The sequence below is a fragment of the Symphalangus syndactylus genome, chromosome 24, assembly GCF_028878055.3.
Source record: "Symphalangus syndactylus isolate Jambi chromosome 24, NHGRI_mSymSyn1-v2.1_pri, whole genome shotgun sequence".
Classification (NCBI taxonomy): domain Eukaryota; kingdom Metazoa; phylum Chordata; class Mammalia; order Primates; family Hylobatidae; genus Symphalangus; species Symphalangus syndactylus.
In genome coordinates, this window is record NC_072446.2 from 57,751,045 (window position 1) to 57,765,370 (window position 14,326).

Consider the following 14,326-nt stretch of genomic DNA (forward strand, 5'->3'; position numbering starts at 1 on the left):
CTTTTAAAAATTCCACATGTAAGTGAGATCATGCAGTGTTTGGCTTTCTGTGCCTGGCTTATTTTACTTAGCATAATTTCCTTTATTTGGGTATTTTGTATCTTGCATTGTTATCTATCTTTTATCTTTTATCATGCCCTGAGGAAGATATTCTGCCCTAATAGTCATTACATAGAAAAAGAAACTAAAGGATAAGGAATATAATTACTTTAATGTTTTTAATTAGGCCTTTTAATAGGCACTCAAAAATACTAACATAGCACAATGAGATCACTTACTCTAATTACACAGAAGGATAAGGGCCAAACTTGTGTGAGGATTTAGGCTTTTTGGTCCCTACATACTAATCATTTCTCTTCTCTATTCTACTTTTATATAGTAGAAACAAGAAGTATATAAATATCTGTTAAATGAGTAATCTTATCTGAAATTAAATCCCTGTGTTTGCAATTTATTACGTGAAGAAACAGAAGGAAGATATAGATACACAGGGAAAAACACTGGGAAATAACTCTGTAACCTGAAAGACTATGGGAAGAGATTACAAGGAATGTTACAAGATACCTGCACTACCAATGAACCAGTGTAGTATCCTCTGAAAGTAAACTGACATTAGTTGTAAATGCAAACTCAAGGGCGGTCACTGTAATTTTTTTTTAAACAAAATCAGTATAATTGGTATGGGAAGAGAAAAAATAAAATGGAATCACATAAGGGTGGGCGCAGTGGCTCACGCCAGTAATCCCAGCACTTTGAGAGGCTGAAGGTGGGCAATTACTTGAGGTCAGGAGTTCCAGGCCAGCCTGGCCAACATGGTGAAACCCCGCCTCTACTAAAAATTCAAAAATTAGCCAGGCTGGGCACGGTGGCTCACGCCTGTAATCCCAGCACTTTGAGAGGCTGAAGGTGGGCGATTACTTGAGGTCAGGAGTTCCAGGCCAGCCTGGCCAACATGGTGAAACCCCGCCTCTACTAAAAATACAACAATTAGCCGGGCGTGGTGGTGGGCGCCTGTAATCCCAAATACTCGGGAGGCTGAGGCAGGGGAATGATTTTGCTGCCTCAGCAATCATTACATGTGATGAGTCACATGATGGATCACATTACATGTGATAGGTCACAATGTAAGTGTAAGAAAATGATTGCTTATTGAGAGCATAGACATTAACAGTCAGGAATGATGGTGATGCCAGGGAACCACAGATTGTCCACATGGGTGGCTGAGAGAGTGGCATCTTTGCTTTTGATGGTTCAATGCACACAAACTTAATGTTATGCAAAAGTTATTAAAATATTGTATAAAATTACCTTCAGGCTATGTGTATGAGATGTGTCTGAAACATAAGTGAATTTTATGTTTAGGCTTGGGTTTGATCTCCAAGATATCTCATGATGTATATGCAATATTCCAAAACTCAAAAAAATCTGAATCCAAAGCACTTCTGGTCCCAAGCATTTCTGATAAGGGATATTCAACCTGCATCAGTTTTCCTGTTTGTTCCCTTTGACTTCTCTTCCACGCTGCTGGTTTCATCATATGTCTGGTGAGTCCTCCCTGTCTGTTATGGAAAGGATTCTGTGATTAGTGTGGATTTCCTATGCTTCTGTGTAGGAAGGCCTGTTTCCTGGGGATAGGTGGAAGAAGGGGGTTTGTCCAGGGCTTACATATAAGATTTCACTCTAGATTGCTTCTTGGCCTTTTGGTTAAGATCAAGTGTAGAATCTGTTCTTACCAGTTTAATATGCTGATATGTCCTTTATCTGAGGACAATATAGTAAATGGATTTTTTGAGCAGGGAGATGAAATAGGATCTTGCTCCATCCACTCCACATATGGACCTGGTATTGCAGTACCTCCAGGAATGTTCAGCCCTCGGGGGATATTTAAAAAAAAAAAGATTTCAATCTAGAGGCTACAGGCTGCAGATGCTGCGGGTGCTCAAATGAGAGAGCTCTGCTGCAGGGAACGATATGTGAGAAGCTCACTCAACTTTTTGTTAGAGAAGAATTCTCTGGTTTGTCTGCACTTCTTTCCTCTACCTGGGAATAAATGAGGGTGTGCACTGTTTCTTCACAAGGGTGTAGAAAGAGGACTGAGCTGTCAGGGGGGTTCCATACGTAGAATTTTAATTCGATTTCCCCAGTTTTCAGCATAATTTTTCACTCTTGCTTTCCACTTTACGTGCCAGTGTCAGACACAGACTTTTTTTTTTTTTTTTTTTTGAGATGGGGTCTCACTCTGTTGAGCAGGCTGGAGTGCAGTGGCATGATCTTGGGTCACCGCAACCCCTGTCTCCCAGGTTCAAGCTATTCTCCTGCCTCAGCCTCCTGGGTGGCTGGGATTACAGGTATGCGACACCATGCCCAACTAATTTTTGTATTTTCAGTAGAGACAGGGTTTCGCCATGTTGGCCAGGCTGGTGTCTAACTCCGGGCCTCAAGTGATCCGCCTCCCTCGGCCTCCCAAAGTGCTGGGATTATAGGCGTGAGCCACCATGCCTGACCTAAATTACATATTTGATAAGGAATTAATATCCAAAGTACACGGAGAACCCCTAAAACTCAACATCATAATAAACAACCCAATTCAAAACTAAGCAAAGGACATTTCTTGGAAGAAGATATACAAATGGCAAATAAGCATTTGCAAAGATACTCAACATCATTAATCATTCGGGAAATGCAAATCAAAACCACAATGAGACTCTAGTCTGGCCATATTTTAAAAAATTAAAAGGAAAACCAATATTGGTGAGGAAGTGGAGAAATTGGAACTCTTGGAGAGTGCTGGTGGGAATATAAAATGATGAAACTGGTGTGGAAAACAGTCTGGCAATTTGGCAGGAAGTAAAACTTGGGATTACCACATTATCTGACAATTTCATGCATAGTTATATACCCAATAGAATTAAACGCAGCTACATAAATATCTGTACACAAATGTTCATAGCAGCACTATTCACAATAGCCAAAAGATAGAACCAACCCAAATGTACATCAACTGATGAATGGATAAACAAAATGTGGCATATGCACACAAAGGAATATTATTCAGCTATGAAAAGGAATGAAGTACTGATACCTGCTACAATGTGGATAAGCCTCAAAAACAGTATGCTAAGTGACAAAGGTCAGACATAGAAGGTCACATGTTATATAATTCTATTTATATAAAATATCCAGAATGGGTAAATTCATGAAGACAGATTGATGGTTGCCAGGGGCTAGAGGGAGGGGAGAATGGGGAGTGACTGTTTAATGGGCATGGTTTTGCTTTTGAGAGGAGAGTCATGAAAATGTTTTGGAACTTGAAAGGAGTGGTGGTTGCCTAACATTGTAATGTGCTAAATGTCACTAAATTATGTACTTTTAAAAAATGGTTGATTTATGTTATATGCATTTCACCTCAACAAAATAATAAAGGAGCTTAAAAGAAAAAAACATGTCAACCAGGGTTGCAGTATGATGCATTGCTTGGGCCTGGAGGATGCAATTTCAGGGTGGTTCACTCACATGGCTCTTGGCAGGAGGCTTCAGTTCCTTGCTGGGTGTTGGCAGGAGGCTCAGTTCATTGCCATGTCTGCCTCTCCATAGGGTGCAGGGCTGTGTGAGTGGACTGATTACACATTAGCTGGCTTTCCTCAGAGATAATAAGGAAAAAAGAGAAGGAGCAAAGAGAAAGCCACAATGCCTTTTGTGACCTACCCTTGGGATCCTAACACTGCCAGTTCCACTGCATTCTTTTCACTAGAGGTAAGCCACTAAGTTCAGCCCACAATCAAGAGGACAGTTAGGATTCATAGTTTAAAGGGAGCAGTGTCAAAGTATTTGTGGCTATTTGTGAAAACCACCACAATTTCTTTTTATATATTCTTGGGTTTCATTTGTTAATATTTTGTTAAGGATTTTGCATCTATGTTCATGAGAGCTATTTGTTCAGTCTTCTTTTCTTTTTCTGAGACAGAGTCTCCCTCTATCATCCAGGCTGGAGTGCAGAGGCATGCTGTCAGCTCGCTGCAACTTCCACTTCCCGGGTTCAACATGATTCTCATGCCTCAGCCTCCCAAGTAGCTGGGATTACAGGCATGTACCGCCATGCCCAGCTAATTTATTTTTATTTTGATTTTTGATTTTTAGTAGAGATGAGACATGGTTTTGCCATGTTGGCCAGATTGGTTTCAAACTTCTGGCCTCAAGTGATCCACCCACCTTGGCCTCCCAAAGTCCTGTGATTACAGGCATGAGACACTGCACCTGGCCCATAGTCTTCTTTTTCTTTAGCTTTGGTGTCAGGGTAATACTGGCTTAATAAAATGAGTTGGAAATTGTTCTTTACCTTTCTATAATACTTATTTATAGAATTTGTGTTGGATTGTACTAGCCCATTCATTTTCGTTAAATGTTTGATAGAATTTACAAGGGACTTCATCGAAGGAATTCTGGGGAAACGATGTGGGCCTGGGATTGCCTTGTGAGAAGATTTTAAATTACTAATCCTAATGGATAAAATTACTAACTATAACTGATGTTAACATATTCGGATTTTATATTATTTTGAGTCAGTTTTAGTAGTTTCCTGGCTAGGAATTTGGTGCATCTAACTTGTTTAATTTATTGACAAAGTTGTAATAGTTCCTTTTAATTCTTATGATTTCTGTTGGGCATGCAGTGATGTATCCTCCTTCATCTTGATTATTTTGGAAGTTTATATCTTCACTCTTTTTTTCTTGTCAGTCTAGCTAAACATTTATCAATTTTGTTGACTTTTCAAATAACCAACTTTTTATGTTTCATTGATTTTTCTATTGTTTTTATTTTCTGTTTTATTGATTTTGGCTCTGGCGCAATCTTGGCTCACTGCAACCTCCGCCTCCAGGTCTCAAGTGATTCTTCTGCCTCAGCCACCCAAGGAGCTGGGACTACAGGCATGCACCACCACGCCCAGCTAATTTTTGTATTTTTAGTAGAGACGGGGTTTCCCCATGTTGGCTAGGATGGTCTCGATCTCTTGACCTCATGATCTACCTGCCATGGCCTCCCAAAGTGCTGGAATTACAGGCGTGAGCCACTGTGCCCAGCTGCTCTGATGTTTACTAGTTTCTCTTTCCATTTAGTGTGGGTTCGATTTGTTCTTCTTTTTCTGGGTTCCTGAAGTGGAAGCATAGGTAATTGATTTGAGACTTTTTTTCTTTTAAAATATAGGTGTTTAGTGCTATAAGCATTCCTCTAAGTATTATTTTAGCGGCATTCCATTTGTTTTGACATGTTGTGTTTTAATTTTCATTCAGTTTCAATATTTTTCTAATTTCCGTGATTTCTTCTTTGATCTGTTGGTTATTTAGAAGTGTGTTATTTAATTTCCAAACCTTTGGATATTTCCAAGATTTCCCTATGTTATTGATTTCCACTATATTGTGATTGGAAGAAGTAAGTTTACTAAAACTATCCAATTTAAAATAATGTAAATAAATTGAACTGGTGTTTCCTAAAGTTTTTTTTTTAACTTTTATTTTAGGTTTGGGGGTACATGTGAAGGTTACATAGGTAAACACGTGTCATGGGGGTTTGTTGTACATATTATTTCATCACCCAGGTATTAAGCCCAGTACCCAATAGTTATCTTTTCTGCTCCTCTCCCTCCTCCCACCCTCCCCCATCAAGTAGACCCTGTCTGTTGTTTCCTCCTTTGTGTTCATAAGTTCTTATCATTTGGCTCCCATCCTAAATTTTAATGTGCACATAAACACCTGGGCATCTTGTTAAAATGCAGATGTTGATTCAGCAAGTCTCAGATGAGGCCCGAGAATCTGCATTTCTTTCTTTTTTTTTTTTGAGACGGAGTTTCACTCTTGTTGCCCGGGCTGGAGTGCAATGGCACAATCTCGGCTCATCTCACAAGCTCTCACTGCTACTGGTCCTGGGGCCATACTGAGTAGCAAGATTTAAAGATGATGATAGTTTTCAAAATACATAGTATTTAATTTCTTAACTCCATTTGTCTTGTTATCATTTCCAATTTATTATTTTTAGTAATTATCACTACACATAAGAGTGTCTATTATTGGCCGGGCCGTGGTGGCTCATGCCAGTAATCCCAGCACTTTGCTGAGGCGGGCGGATCACCTGAGGTTGGGAGTTCGAGATCAGCCTGACCAACATGGAGAAACCCTGTCTCTACTAAAAATGCAAAAAAATTAGCCGGGCATGGTGGTACGTGCCTGTAATTCCAGCTACTCAGGAGGCTGAGGCAGGAGAATCGCTTGAACCCGGAAGATGGAGGTTGCGGTGAGCCGAGATCGTGCCATTGCACTCCAGCCTGGGCAACAAGAGCGAAACTCTGTCTTAAAAAAAAAAGCTTCCTTCCTTCCCTCCTTCCTTCCTTCCTTCCTTCCTTCCTTCCTTCCTTCCTTCCTTCCTTCCTTCCTTCCTTCCTTCCTTCCTTCCTTCCTTTCTTTCTTTCCCTCTCTGGCCCAGGCTACAATCTACTCGGCTTGCTGCTGCCCGCTCCGCGGACTGCATGGGACTGCCGGCGCACCGCTGCCTGCCTTTTCTCCTTTGGATGCAGGCACGCGTTCGCCATCTTGGCCACGCTGGTCGCCAGCTCCTGACGCCGAGTGCTCTGCCCGCCTCAGCCTCCCGAGGTACTGGGACTACAGACGGAGTCTCGCTCACCCAGTGCTCGGTGTTGCCCGGGCTGGAGTGCGGTGGCGGGGTCTGGCCTCGCGGCAGCCTCTACCCCCCGGCCGCCTGCCTTGGCCTGCCAGGGTGCTGGGATTGCAGCCCCTGCCCGGCCGCCGCCCCATCTGGAAGGTGGGGAGCGCCTCTGCCCGGCCGCCCCGTCTGGGAGGTGAGGAGCACCTCTGCCCGGCCGCCCCGTCTGGGAAGTGAGGAGCGCCTCTGCCCGGCCACCCACCGTCTGGGAAGTGAGGAGCGCCTCTGCCCGGCCACCCTGTCTGGGAAGTGAGGAGCGCTTCTGCCCGGCCGCCCCGTCTGGGAAGTGAGGAGCGCCTCTGCCCGGCCACCCATCGTCTGGGAAGTGAGGAGCGCCTCTGCCCGGCCTCCCATCGTCTGGGAGGTGAGGAGCGCCTCTGCCTCTGCCTGGCCTCCCATCGTCTGGGAGGTGAGGAGCGCCTCTGCCCGGCCGCCCCGTCCGGGAGGAAGTGAGGAGCGCCTCTGCCCGGCCGCCCCGTCCGGGAAGAAGTGAGGAGCGCCTCTGCCCGGCCGCCCCGTCCGGGAAGAAGTGAGGAGCGCCTCTGCCCGGCCGCCCCGTCCGGGAAGAAGTGAGGAGCGCCTCTGCCCGGCCGCCCCGTCCGGGAAGAAGTGAGGAGCGCCTCTGCCCGGCCGCCCCATCTGGGAAGTGAGGAGCGCCTCTGCCCGGCCGCCCCGTCCGGGAAGAAATGAGGAGCGCCTCTGCCTGGGCGCCCCATCCGGGAAGAAGTGAGGAGCGCCTCTGCCCGGCCGCCCCGTCCGGGAAGAAGTGAGGAGCGCCTCTGCCTGGCCGCCCCATCTGGGAAGTGAGGAGCGCCTCTGCCCGGCCGCCCCGTCCGGGAAGAAATGAGGAGCGCCTCTGCCTGGGCGCCCCATCCGGGAAGAAGTGAGGAGCGCCTCTGCCCGGCCGCCCCATCCGGGAAGAAGTGATGAGCGCCTCTGCCCGGCCACCCACCGTCTGGGAAGTGAGGAGCGCCTCTGCCCGGCCGCCCCGTCCGGGAAGAAGTGAGGAGCGCCTCTGCCCGGCCGCCCCGTCCGGGAAGAAGGGAGGAGCGCCTCTGCCCGGCCGCCCCGTCCGGGAAGAAGTGAGGAGCGCCTCTGCCCGGCCGCCCCGTCGGGAAGAAGTTAGGAGCGCCTCTGCCCGGCCGCCCCGTCCGGGAAGAAGTGAGGAGCGCCTCTGCCCAGCCGCCCCGTCTGGGAGGTGAGGAGCGCCTCTGCCCGGCCACCCATCGTCTGGGAGGTGAGGAGCGCCTCTGCCCGGCCACCCATCGTCTGGGAGGTGAGGAGCGCCTCTGCCCGGCCACCCATCGTCTGGAAAGTGAGGAGCGCCTCTGCCTGGCTGCCCCATCTGGGAAGTGAGGAGTGCCTCTGCCCGGCCACCCATCGTCTGGGAGGTGAGGAGCGCCTCTGCCCGGCCACCCATCGTCTGGGAAGTGGGGAGCGCCTCTGCCCGACCACCCATCGTCTGGGAAGTGAGGAGCGCCTCTGTCCGGCCACCTATCGTCTGGGAAGAAATGAGGAGCGTCTCTGCCTGGCCGCCCCGTCTGGGAAGTGAGGAGCCCCTCTGCCCGGCCGCCCCGTGTCTGGGTAGAAGTGAGGAGCTCCTCTGCCTGGCCGCTCCGTCTGGGAGGTCTACCACGGAGGCCAGAAGCAATGTGGGGGCTGGACGTGGTGGCTCACGCCTGTGGTCCCGGCACTCTGGGGGGCGAGGCGGGTTGATCACTTCGGGCTAGGAGTTCGAGACCAGTCTGGCCAACTTGGCGAAACATGAAGAATACAACAGACAAACCAACCAACCAACTCAATGACAACAAAACAGGTCTACCCTGGAGTCATACTCTAATTTTTTCTATTTTCCTCCCTTTCTGATCCTTTATCCCACTTTCTTTTTCTTCCTCTTCCTTCTCCCTCTTCTTTGTCAAATAGAGGATTGAGTTATTATCACTGATCCATATAAAGTCCCTCTCTCATTTATTTTAACTCCCACCCCCATTTCTATTCCCCGACTTCCCATGTGCAACCTTCCTAATATGTTTGATACGCATCTTTTTGTTTGTATGTATTTTTAGAAAATGTTTATTGTTTTTGTATGCAAAAAAATTAATAAAAAAAAAAAAAAGTGTCAGCCGGGCGCGGTGGCTCACGCTTGTAATCCCAGCACTTTGGGAGGCCGAGGCGGGCGGATCACGAGGTCAGGAGATCGAGACCACGGTGAAACCCTGTCTCTACTGAAAATACAAAAAAAATTGGCCGGGCGTGGTGGCGGGCGCCTGTAGTCCCAGCTACTCGGAGAGGCTGAGGCAGGAGAATGGCGTGAACCCGGGAGGCGGAGCTTGCAGTGAGCCGAGATTGCGCCACTGCACTCCAGCCTGGGCGACAGAGCGAGACTCCGTCTCAAAAAAAAAAAAAAAAAAAAAAAAAAAAAAAAAAAAAAAAAGTGTCTAATATTATAGTGCATTATAGTTCTGAGAGATATTTTTTACACTTTATCCCACTCATTTTTCACAACTGTTAAGTAGGGAAGGCATGCATTGGCCGGGTGCGGTGGCTCACACCTGTAATCCCAGCACTTTGGAAGGCCGAGGCGGGTGGATCAAGAGATCAGGAGCTTGAGACCAGCCTGGCCAACATGGTGAAACCCCATCTCTACTAAAAATACAAAAATCTGCTGGGCGTGGTGGTGGGCACATGTAATCCTAGCTACTCCAGAGACTGAGGCGGGAGAATTGCTTGAACCCAGGAGGCGAAGGTTGCAGTGAGCCGAGATCGCCCACTGTACTCCAGCCTGGGCAACAGAGCAAGACTCCATCTCTGAAGGAAAAAAAAAAAGGCATGCATTTATGTTATTACTTTTCCGGGGCGAGGAAACTGAGCCTCGGAGAGGTTGAGACCGGCTTGATTTATTTCACATTTCATCATTAGACCATGCGCCTTCCTTTTAATGATATTATATATTTGTGAAGCTGACTTTCCAGTGTTTGCTGTGACAAAAAAAAAAAAAAAAAAAAAAGTACCGCTGAAGGTCCATGGCGGTGCAGGCAGTGAAGATGTCAGTTCCAACCAGACTCCGGATTTGAGAAGTTGTGGAGTGCCCAGTAGGCACTTTCATATTTAACTTATTTAAGGATGTTTATTTTAGGAGGAAGTAAATTTTTTAGGAGTTATGTGTACTTTTTCAGTGGCTACTAAATACTTGTGTTGTAGGAACCTAATAATGAAGTTTGGGGTATTCTTGTTGGCCTAGGGGGTGCTGTGAAAAATTACTGAGATGCTCAGGGTGCAATGAGCTGAGAAAGTTTGGGGAATTCTACTATAAATAAATAATCCCACCATATGTATGGATCCATATATATGTCACATGTAGATATCTTTATTTTTGTATTTAAATATAATATATTTATTACATTACATATCTTTAGCCAGGTTTCACTTTGGAGTTCATAATTTTCTCTGTTTGCTCACATACATTACTCTATGAATTAATGAGTTGTTTTGGAATTGAAGCATGTTAGGGGAGGGGGTGTGTGTCTTTTCTAGGTTTTGCAAGTACTTGCTGTAGAGTCTCATATTGTTGTGGGTGTTGTCCTCAGGGATATGGTGCCTTTTGCTAATTACACTGATGCAAAAACAGAAGAAGAAATTGCTAAAAGCCACAGGGGAGTGGGCAGCTGAACCAAGGAGCACATGAAAAGCAGGTTTCTCCAGACTCTGCCACACCCTTTGGGAAACTTATTAGGGGGAAAAAAATCCTCTAAGTCCTTTTTTTTTTCTTTTGAGTCAGAGTCTTGCTCTGTTGCCCAGGCTGCTGGAGTGCAGTGGCACAATTTTGGCTCACTGCAACCTCTGCATCCTGGGTTCAAGCAATTCCCCTGCCTCAGCCTCCCGAGTAGCTGGGAGTACAGGTGTGCACCACCATGCCTGGCTAATTTTTTTGGTATGTTTAGTAGAGAGAGGGTTTCACCGTGTTGGCCAGGCTGGTCTCAAACTCCTGACCCCGTGATACACCTGCCTTGGCCTTCCAAAGTGCTGGGATTACAGGTGTGAGCCACCACACCCAGCCAAAAATCCTCTAAGTCCTTGTAAAGCTTGATTTATGGCTTACTTTGGGGCAGGGAGAAGATGAAACAAAATTTGTCCTGAGAATTTAAGATGTCAACCTAACTGATTTATCAGGGCTTTGAACTGCAACAGAAAGGATAACAACTAGCCCTTCAAAATGCTTGATAATGTGCCTAAGTTGGAATCAAGATGGAATCTTCTTGGATATCATTTTTTTCAACTTGAAGCTTCCCTATACTTATAAATCTTGATTGTTTTGTCTGAACAAGAACAAGACTTTTGAGCATTGATTTAGTATGATGTGTGAATAAAATGAGGTAATGAAAGCTAGTGGCTTTTTTTAGTTTTATTTTATCTATAATTGACACATAATTGTACATATTTATGGGGTACAGTATGATGTTTTAATACACAGTACATTGTGTAATAATCATATTAGCATAATTAGCACATTTATCACTTTAAGCATTTATTATTTCTTTGTGGTGATAACGTTCAAAATCCTCTCTTCTAGCTATCTTGAAATATATAATACATTACTATTATTAATAGTTATAGTCACTCTATTGTATAATAGAACACCAGAACTTATTCTTCTTGTCTAACTGTAACTTTGTACTGGTTGACCAACCTACCCTCCCCAGGACCTGGTAACCACTATTCTCTCTGCTTCTATGATCAACTTTCTTAGATTCCATATGTTGCTGGGTGCAGTGGCACATGCCTGTGGTCCCAGCTTCTTGGGAGCCTGAGGCAGGAGGATTGCTTGAGGCTGGGAGTTCTGGGCTGTAGTGTGCAATGCTGATTGGGTGTCCACACTAAGTTCGGCATCAATATGGTGACCTCCTGGGAACAGGGGACTACACCAGGTTGCCTAAGGAGGGGCAAACCAGTCCAGGTTGGAAATGGAGCAGGTCAAAACTCCCTTCCTGTTTGAAGTGGGATTGGGCCTGTGACTAGCCACTGTACTCAAGCCTGGGCAACATAGCAAGACCTCATCTCTAAAAAAGGAAATTTTAAATTTTTTGTGTAAACTAATATTTTTAATAAAATAAATTTTTTAAAAAGGAAAAAATTTAATTAAAAAACTAAAAAATAGATTCTACATGTGAATGAGATTACTCACTATTTGCCTGAAAGCTAATGATTTTGGAAGTCCAGAAAAATGGTGCCTACTGTTCTCACGATGGCATTTTCTGCCAGGGCGTGAGCTAACGTCTGGCAGACAGTGCCTTCTAGAGCTGTTCCGAGAATGATAACATAAATACAGATCCCCGAGCTCTGCCCCTCTCAAACTGAATCAAAAGCGCTGGGCATGCAGCCCAGGTTTAAGTATTTTAAAAAGGCCCCCAGATGTTTTAATGAACATCCAAGATTGAGAACCACTGACATAAAGCCCTTTGGTGTTTAATACATTGAGTTTCTCATATTTCTAAATTTTCTCTTGAAATCACACTTCAGAGGACCTTGATAACAGGCCTTGACTTTTTAAAGTTTTTAATTTGGATTATTGGTTAATACACACTTGAGTCAACAGGTTGAAGGTTAATTCTACCCCAAGGAAAAAAGTAAAACTTTTTTGGTTCAAGAAGCCCAGCTCTTATCTTACAGGAGAACATGGAGAGAAATGGCATCGGCCTATTCAGAACTCTTCTGCCCACCTAGCCGGAATCAGCAATTTAGCATGCAATCATAGCCATAGTTCACGTCTATAAATGGATCAGCACCTGGGGGGCTATATCTTTGTCTTAGGTCTCCATGTTGCCCTCTGCAAACCTCTGTATTGCACATGGTGAGCAGAGCGCAGTGTGGACCCCACGGCCCTCACCCCCATGACTGGCGCCTTTGGGAAGTGCCCACCCTGCCCAACCTTACCCTGCAGTTCTCCTAGGTCCAATAAAATCTCAATTAGTATTCATGTATGCACTAATGTATTCAACACACATTTGCTGTCTTTTGAAGAAGTGGGGCCAACCCGATTATATTTTCTGCATTATAAACACCTTCCAAGGCTCACCTTCTCTCTGTACCTCTCCATTTCTGGTCCTAGTTGAGGTCCTGTCATCTCTTACCTGGGCACCGGCAGTGACTCCCTAATCAGATTTGCTCCTTTTAGTCTCATCCCCTTCAAACCCAGCCCACACACTGGCCAGAACCATCTATCTAAAACTCAGATCTGGGGAGTGGGGAGGGATAGCATTAGGAGATACACCTAATGTAAATGACAAGTTAATGGGTGCAGCACACCAACATGGCACATGTATACATATGTAACAAACCTGCACGTTGTGCACATGTACCCTAGAACTTAAAGTAAAATAAACAAATAAATAAATAAAATAAAAAATACAACAACTCAGATCTGGCCAGGGCTAACCCCTGCTCGACACCCCCAGGGGCTCCCGCTACTATGATCTGCAATGGCTGGTTAAAAGGGACTAAAACTTTCAGGAGCTGGTCTCCGACCACTTCCTTAGCAGCCATCCTGTTGCTCCCAACCTCAGTGGATCCTCGAGCAATGCTGATTGATGGCTTTGCACACAGATCCCTTACAGGGATTGTTTTAATTACCTCCTATTCATCCTGCTGGTGAGAAAGGGATTCCTGTCCCAGGGTTATGGGGATGGCCAAACACAGGACACCTCACACTGGACAGATGAGATGACGGCAGTTTATAACTCACATTCTGGATCAGAACACAGCATAGCTTGCAGGGCCACAGGGGCTGCACTTGGGAACAGAGTGAACAGCCAGGGTCTGGAGTCAGGCTTTGTGCTATCAAAAGGGTAGGGTGATTCCTGGTTCCTGCAGGCGAATATGATGGGCTTGTTTGAATAATTTCTCAGGCTGACAGGGAACTGACTGACACCCACTGCTCAGAGATAAGCAGGAACTGCACTGTGTTTGGCTAGGGGATCTTATCCAAGAGAGCAGAAGGGAGGGGGATTTGTGGTTAGAGCATTCTAGGCTCTCTCAGTTTGACCAGATGTCACAGCAGCACTTAATATTGAACCCAATTCTAGGCCTTACATCACAGGCAGACAGGTGAGCTCCGCCTCTGTGGGCTGCTCCATCTCCCCACTCCCACTTACTCTGGCTAACTCCTGGTCAGCCTTATTTTTCAACTCTGATCTCCTCTCCAGCAGGCCATTTCCCTGGCCTCTCCTATCTAGCTGAGTTGCTTACCTATCCTAGGTACTCTTAGTGCCTTTTTTTTTTCTTTTTTTTTGAGACAGAGTCTCACTCTGTCTCCCAGGCTAGAGTGGAACTATCTCAGCTGCAAACTCCCTCTCTTGGGTTCAAGTGATTCTCCTGCCTCAGCCTCCTGAGTAGCTGAGATTACAGGTGTGTGCCACCACACCCAGCTAATTTTTGTATTTTTAGTAGAGACAGGGTTTCACCATGTTGGCCAGGCAGATCTTGAACTCCTGACCTCAGGTGATCCAACTGCCTCAGCCTCCCGAAGTGCTGGGATTACAGGCATGAGCCACCGTGCCCGGCAGGATACTCTTGTTGCACCCTCTTACCCATGTCATAGTCTAATAAAAATGTAGAGATG

The 14,326-nt window shown here is 45.8% G+C and overlaps 1 long non-coding RNA gene and 1 other non-coding gene across 2 annotated transcripts in view; both read left to right on the plus strand.

Annotated features, from left to right (window-relative positions):
- LOC134735889 (uncharacterized) overlaps positions 1-14,326 on the plus strand; it is a 70,943-nt gene that overhangs the window by 21,035 nt on the left and 35,582 nt on the right. The window lies entirely within an intron of this gene.
- On the plus strand, positions 1,685-1,875 carry LOC129474967 (U2 spliceosomal RNA). Its single transcript, XR_008654709.2, has one exon. It is a non-coding gene; the product is annotated as a U2 spliceosomal RNA (small nuclear RNA).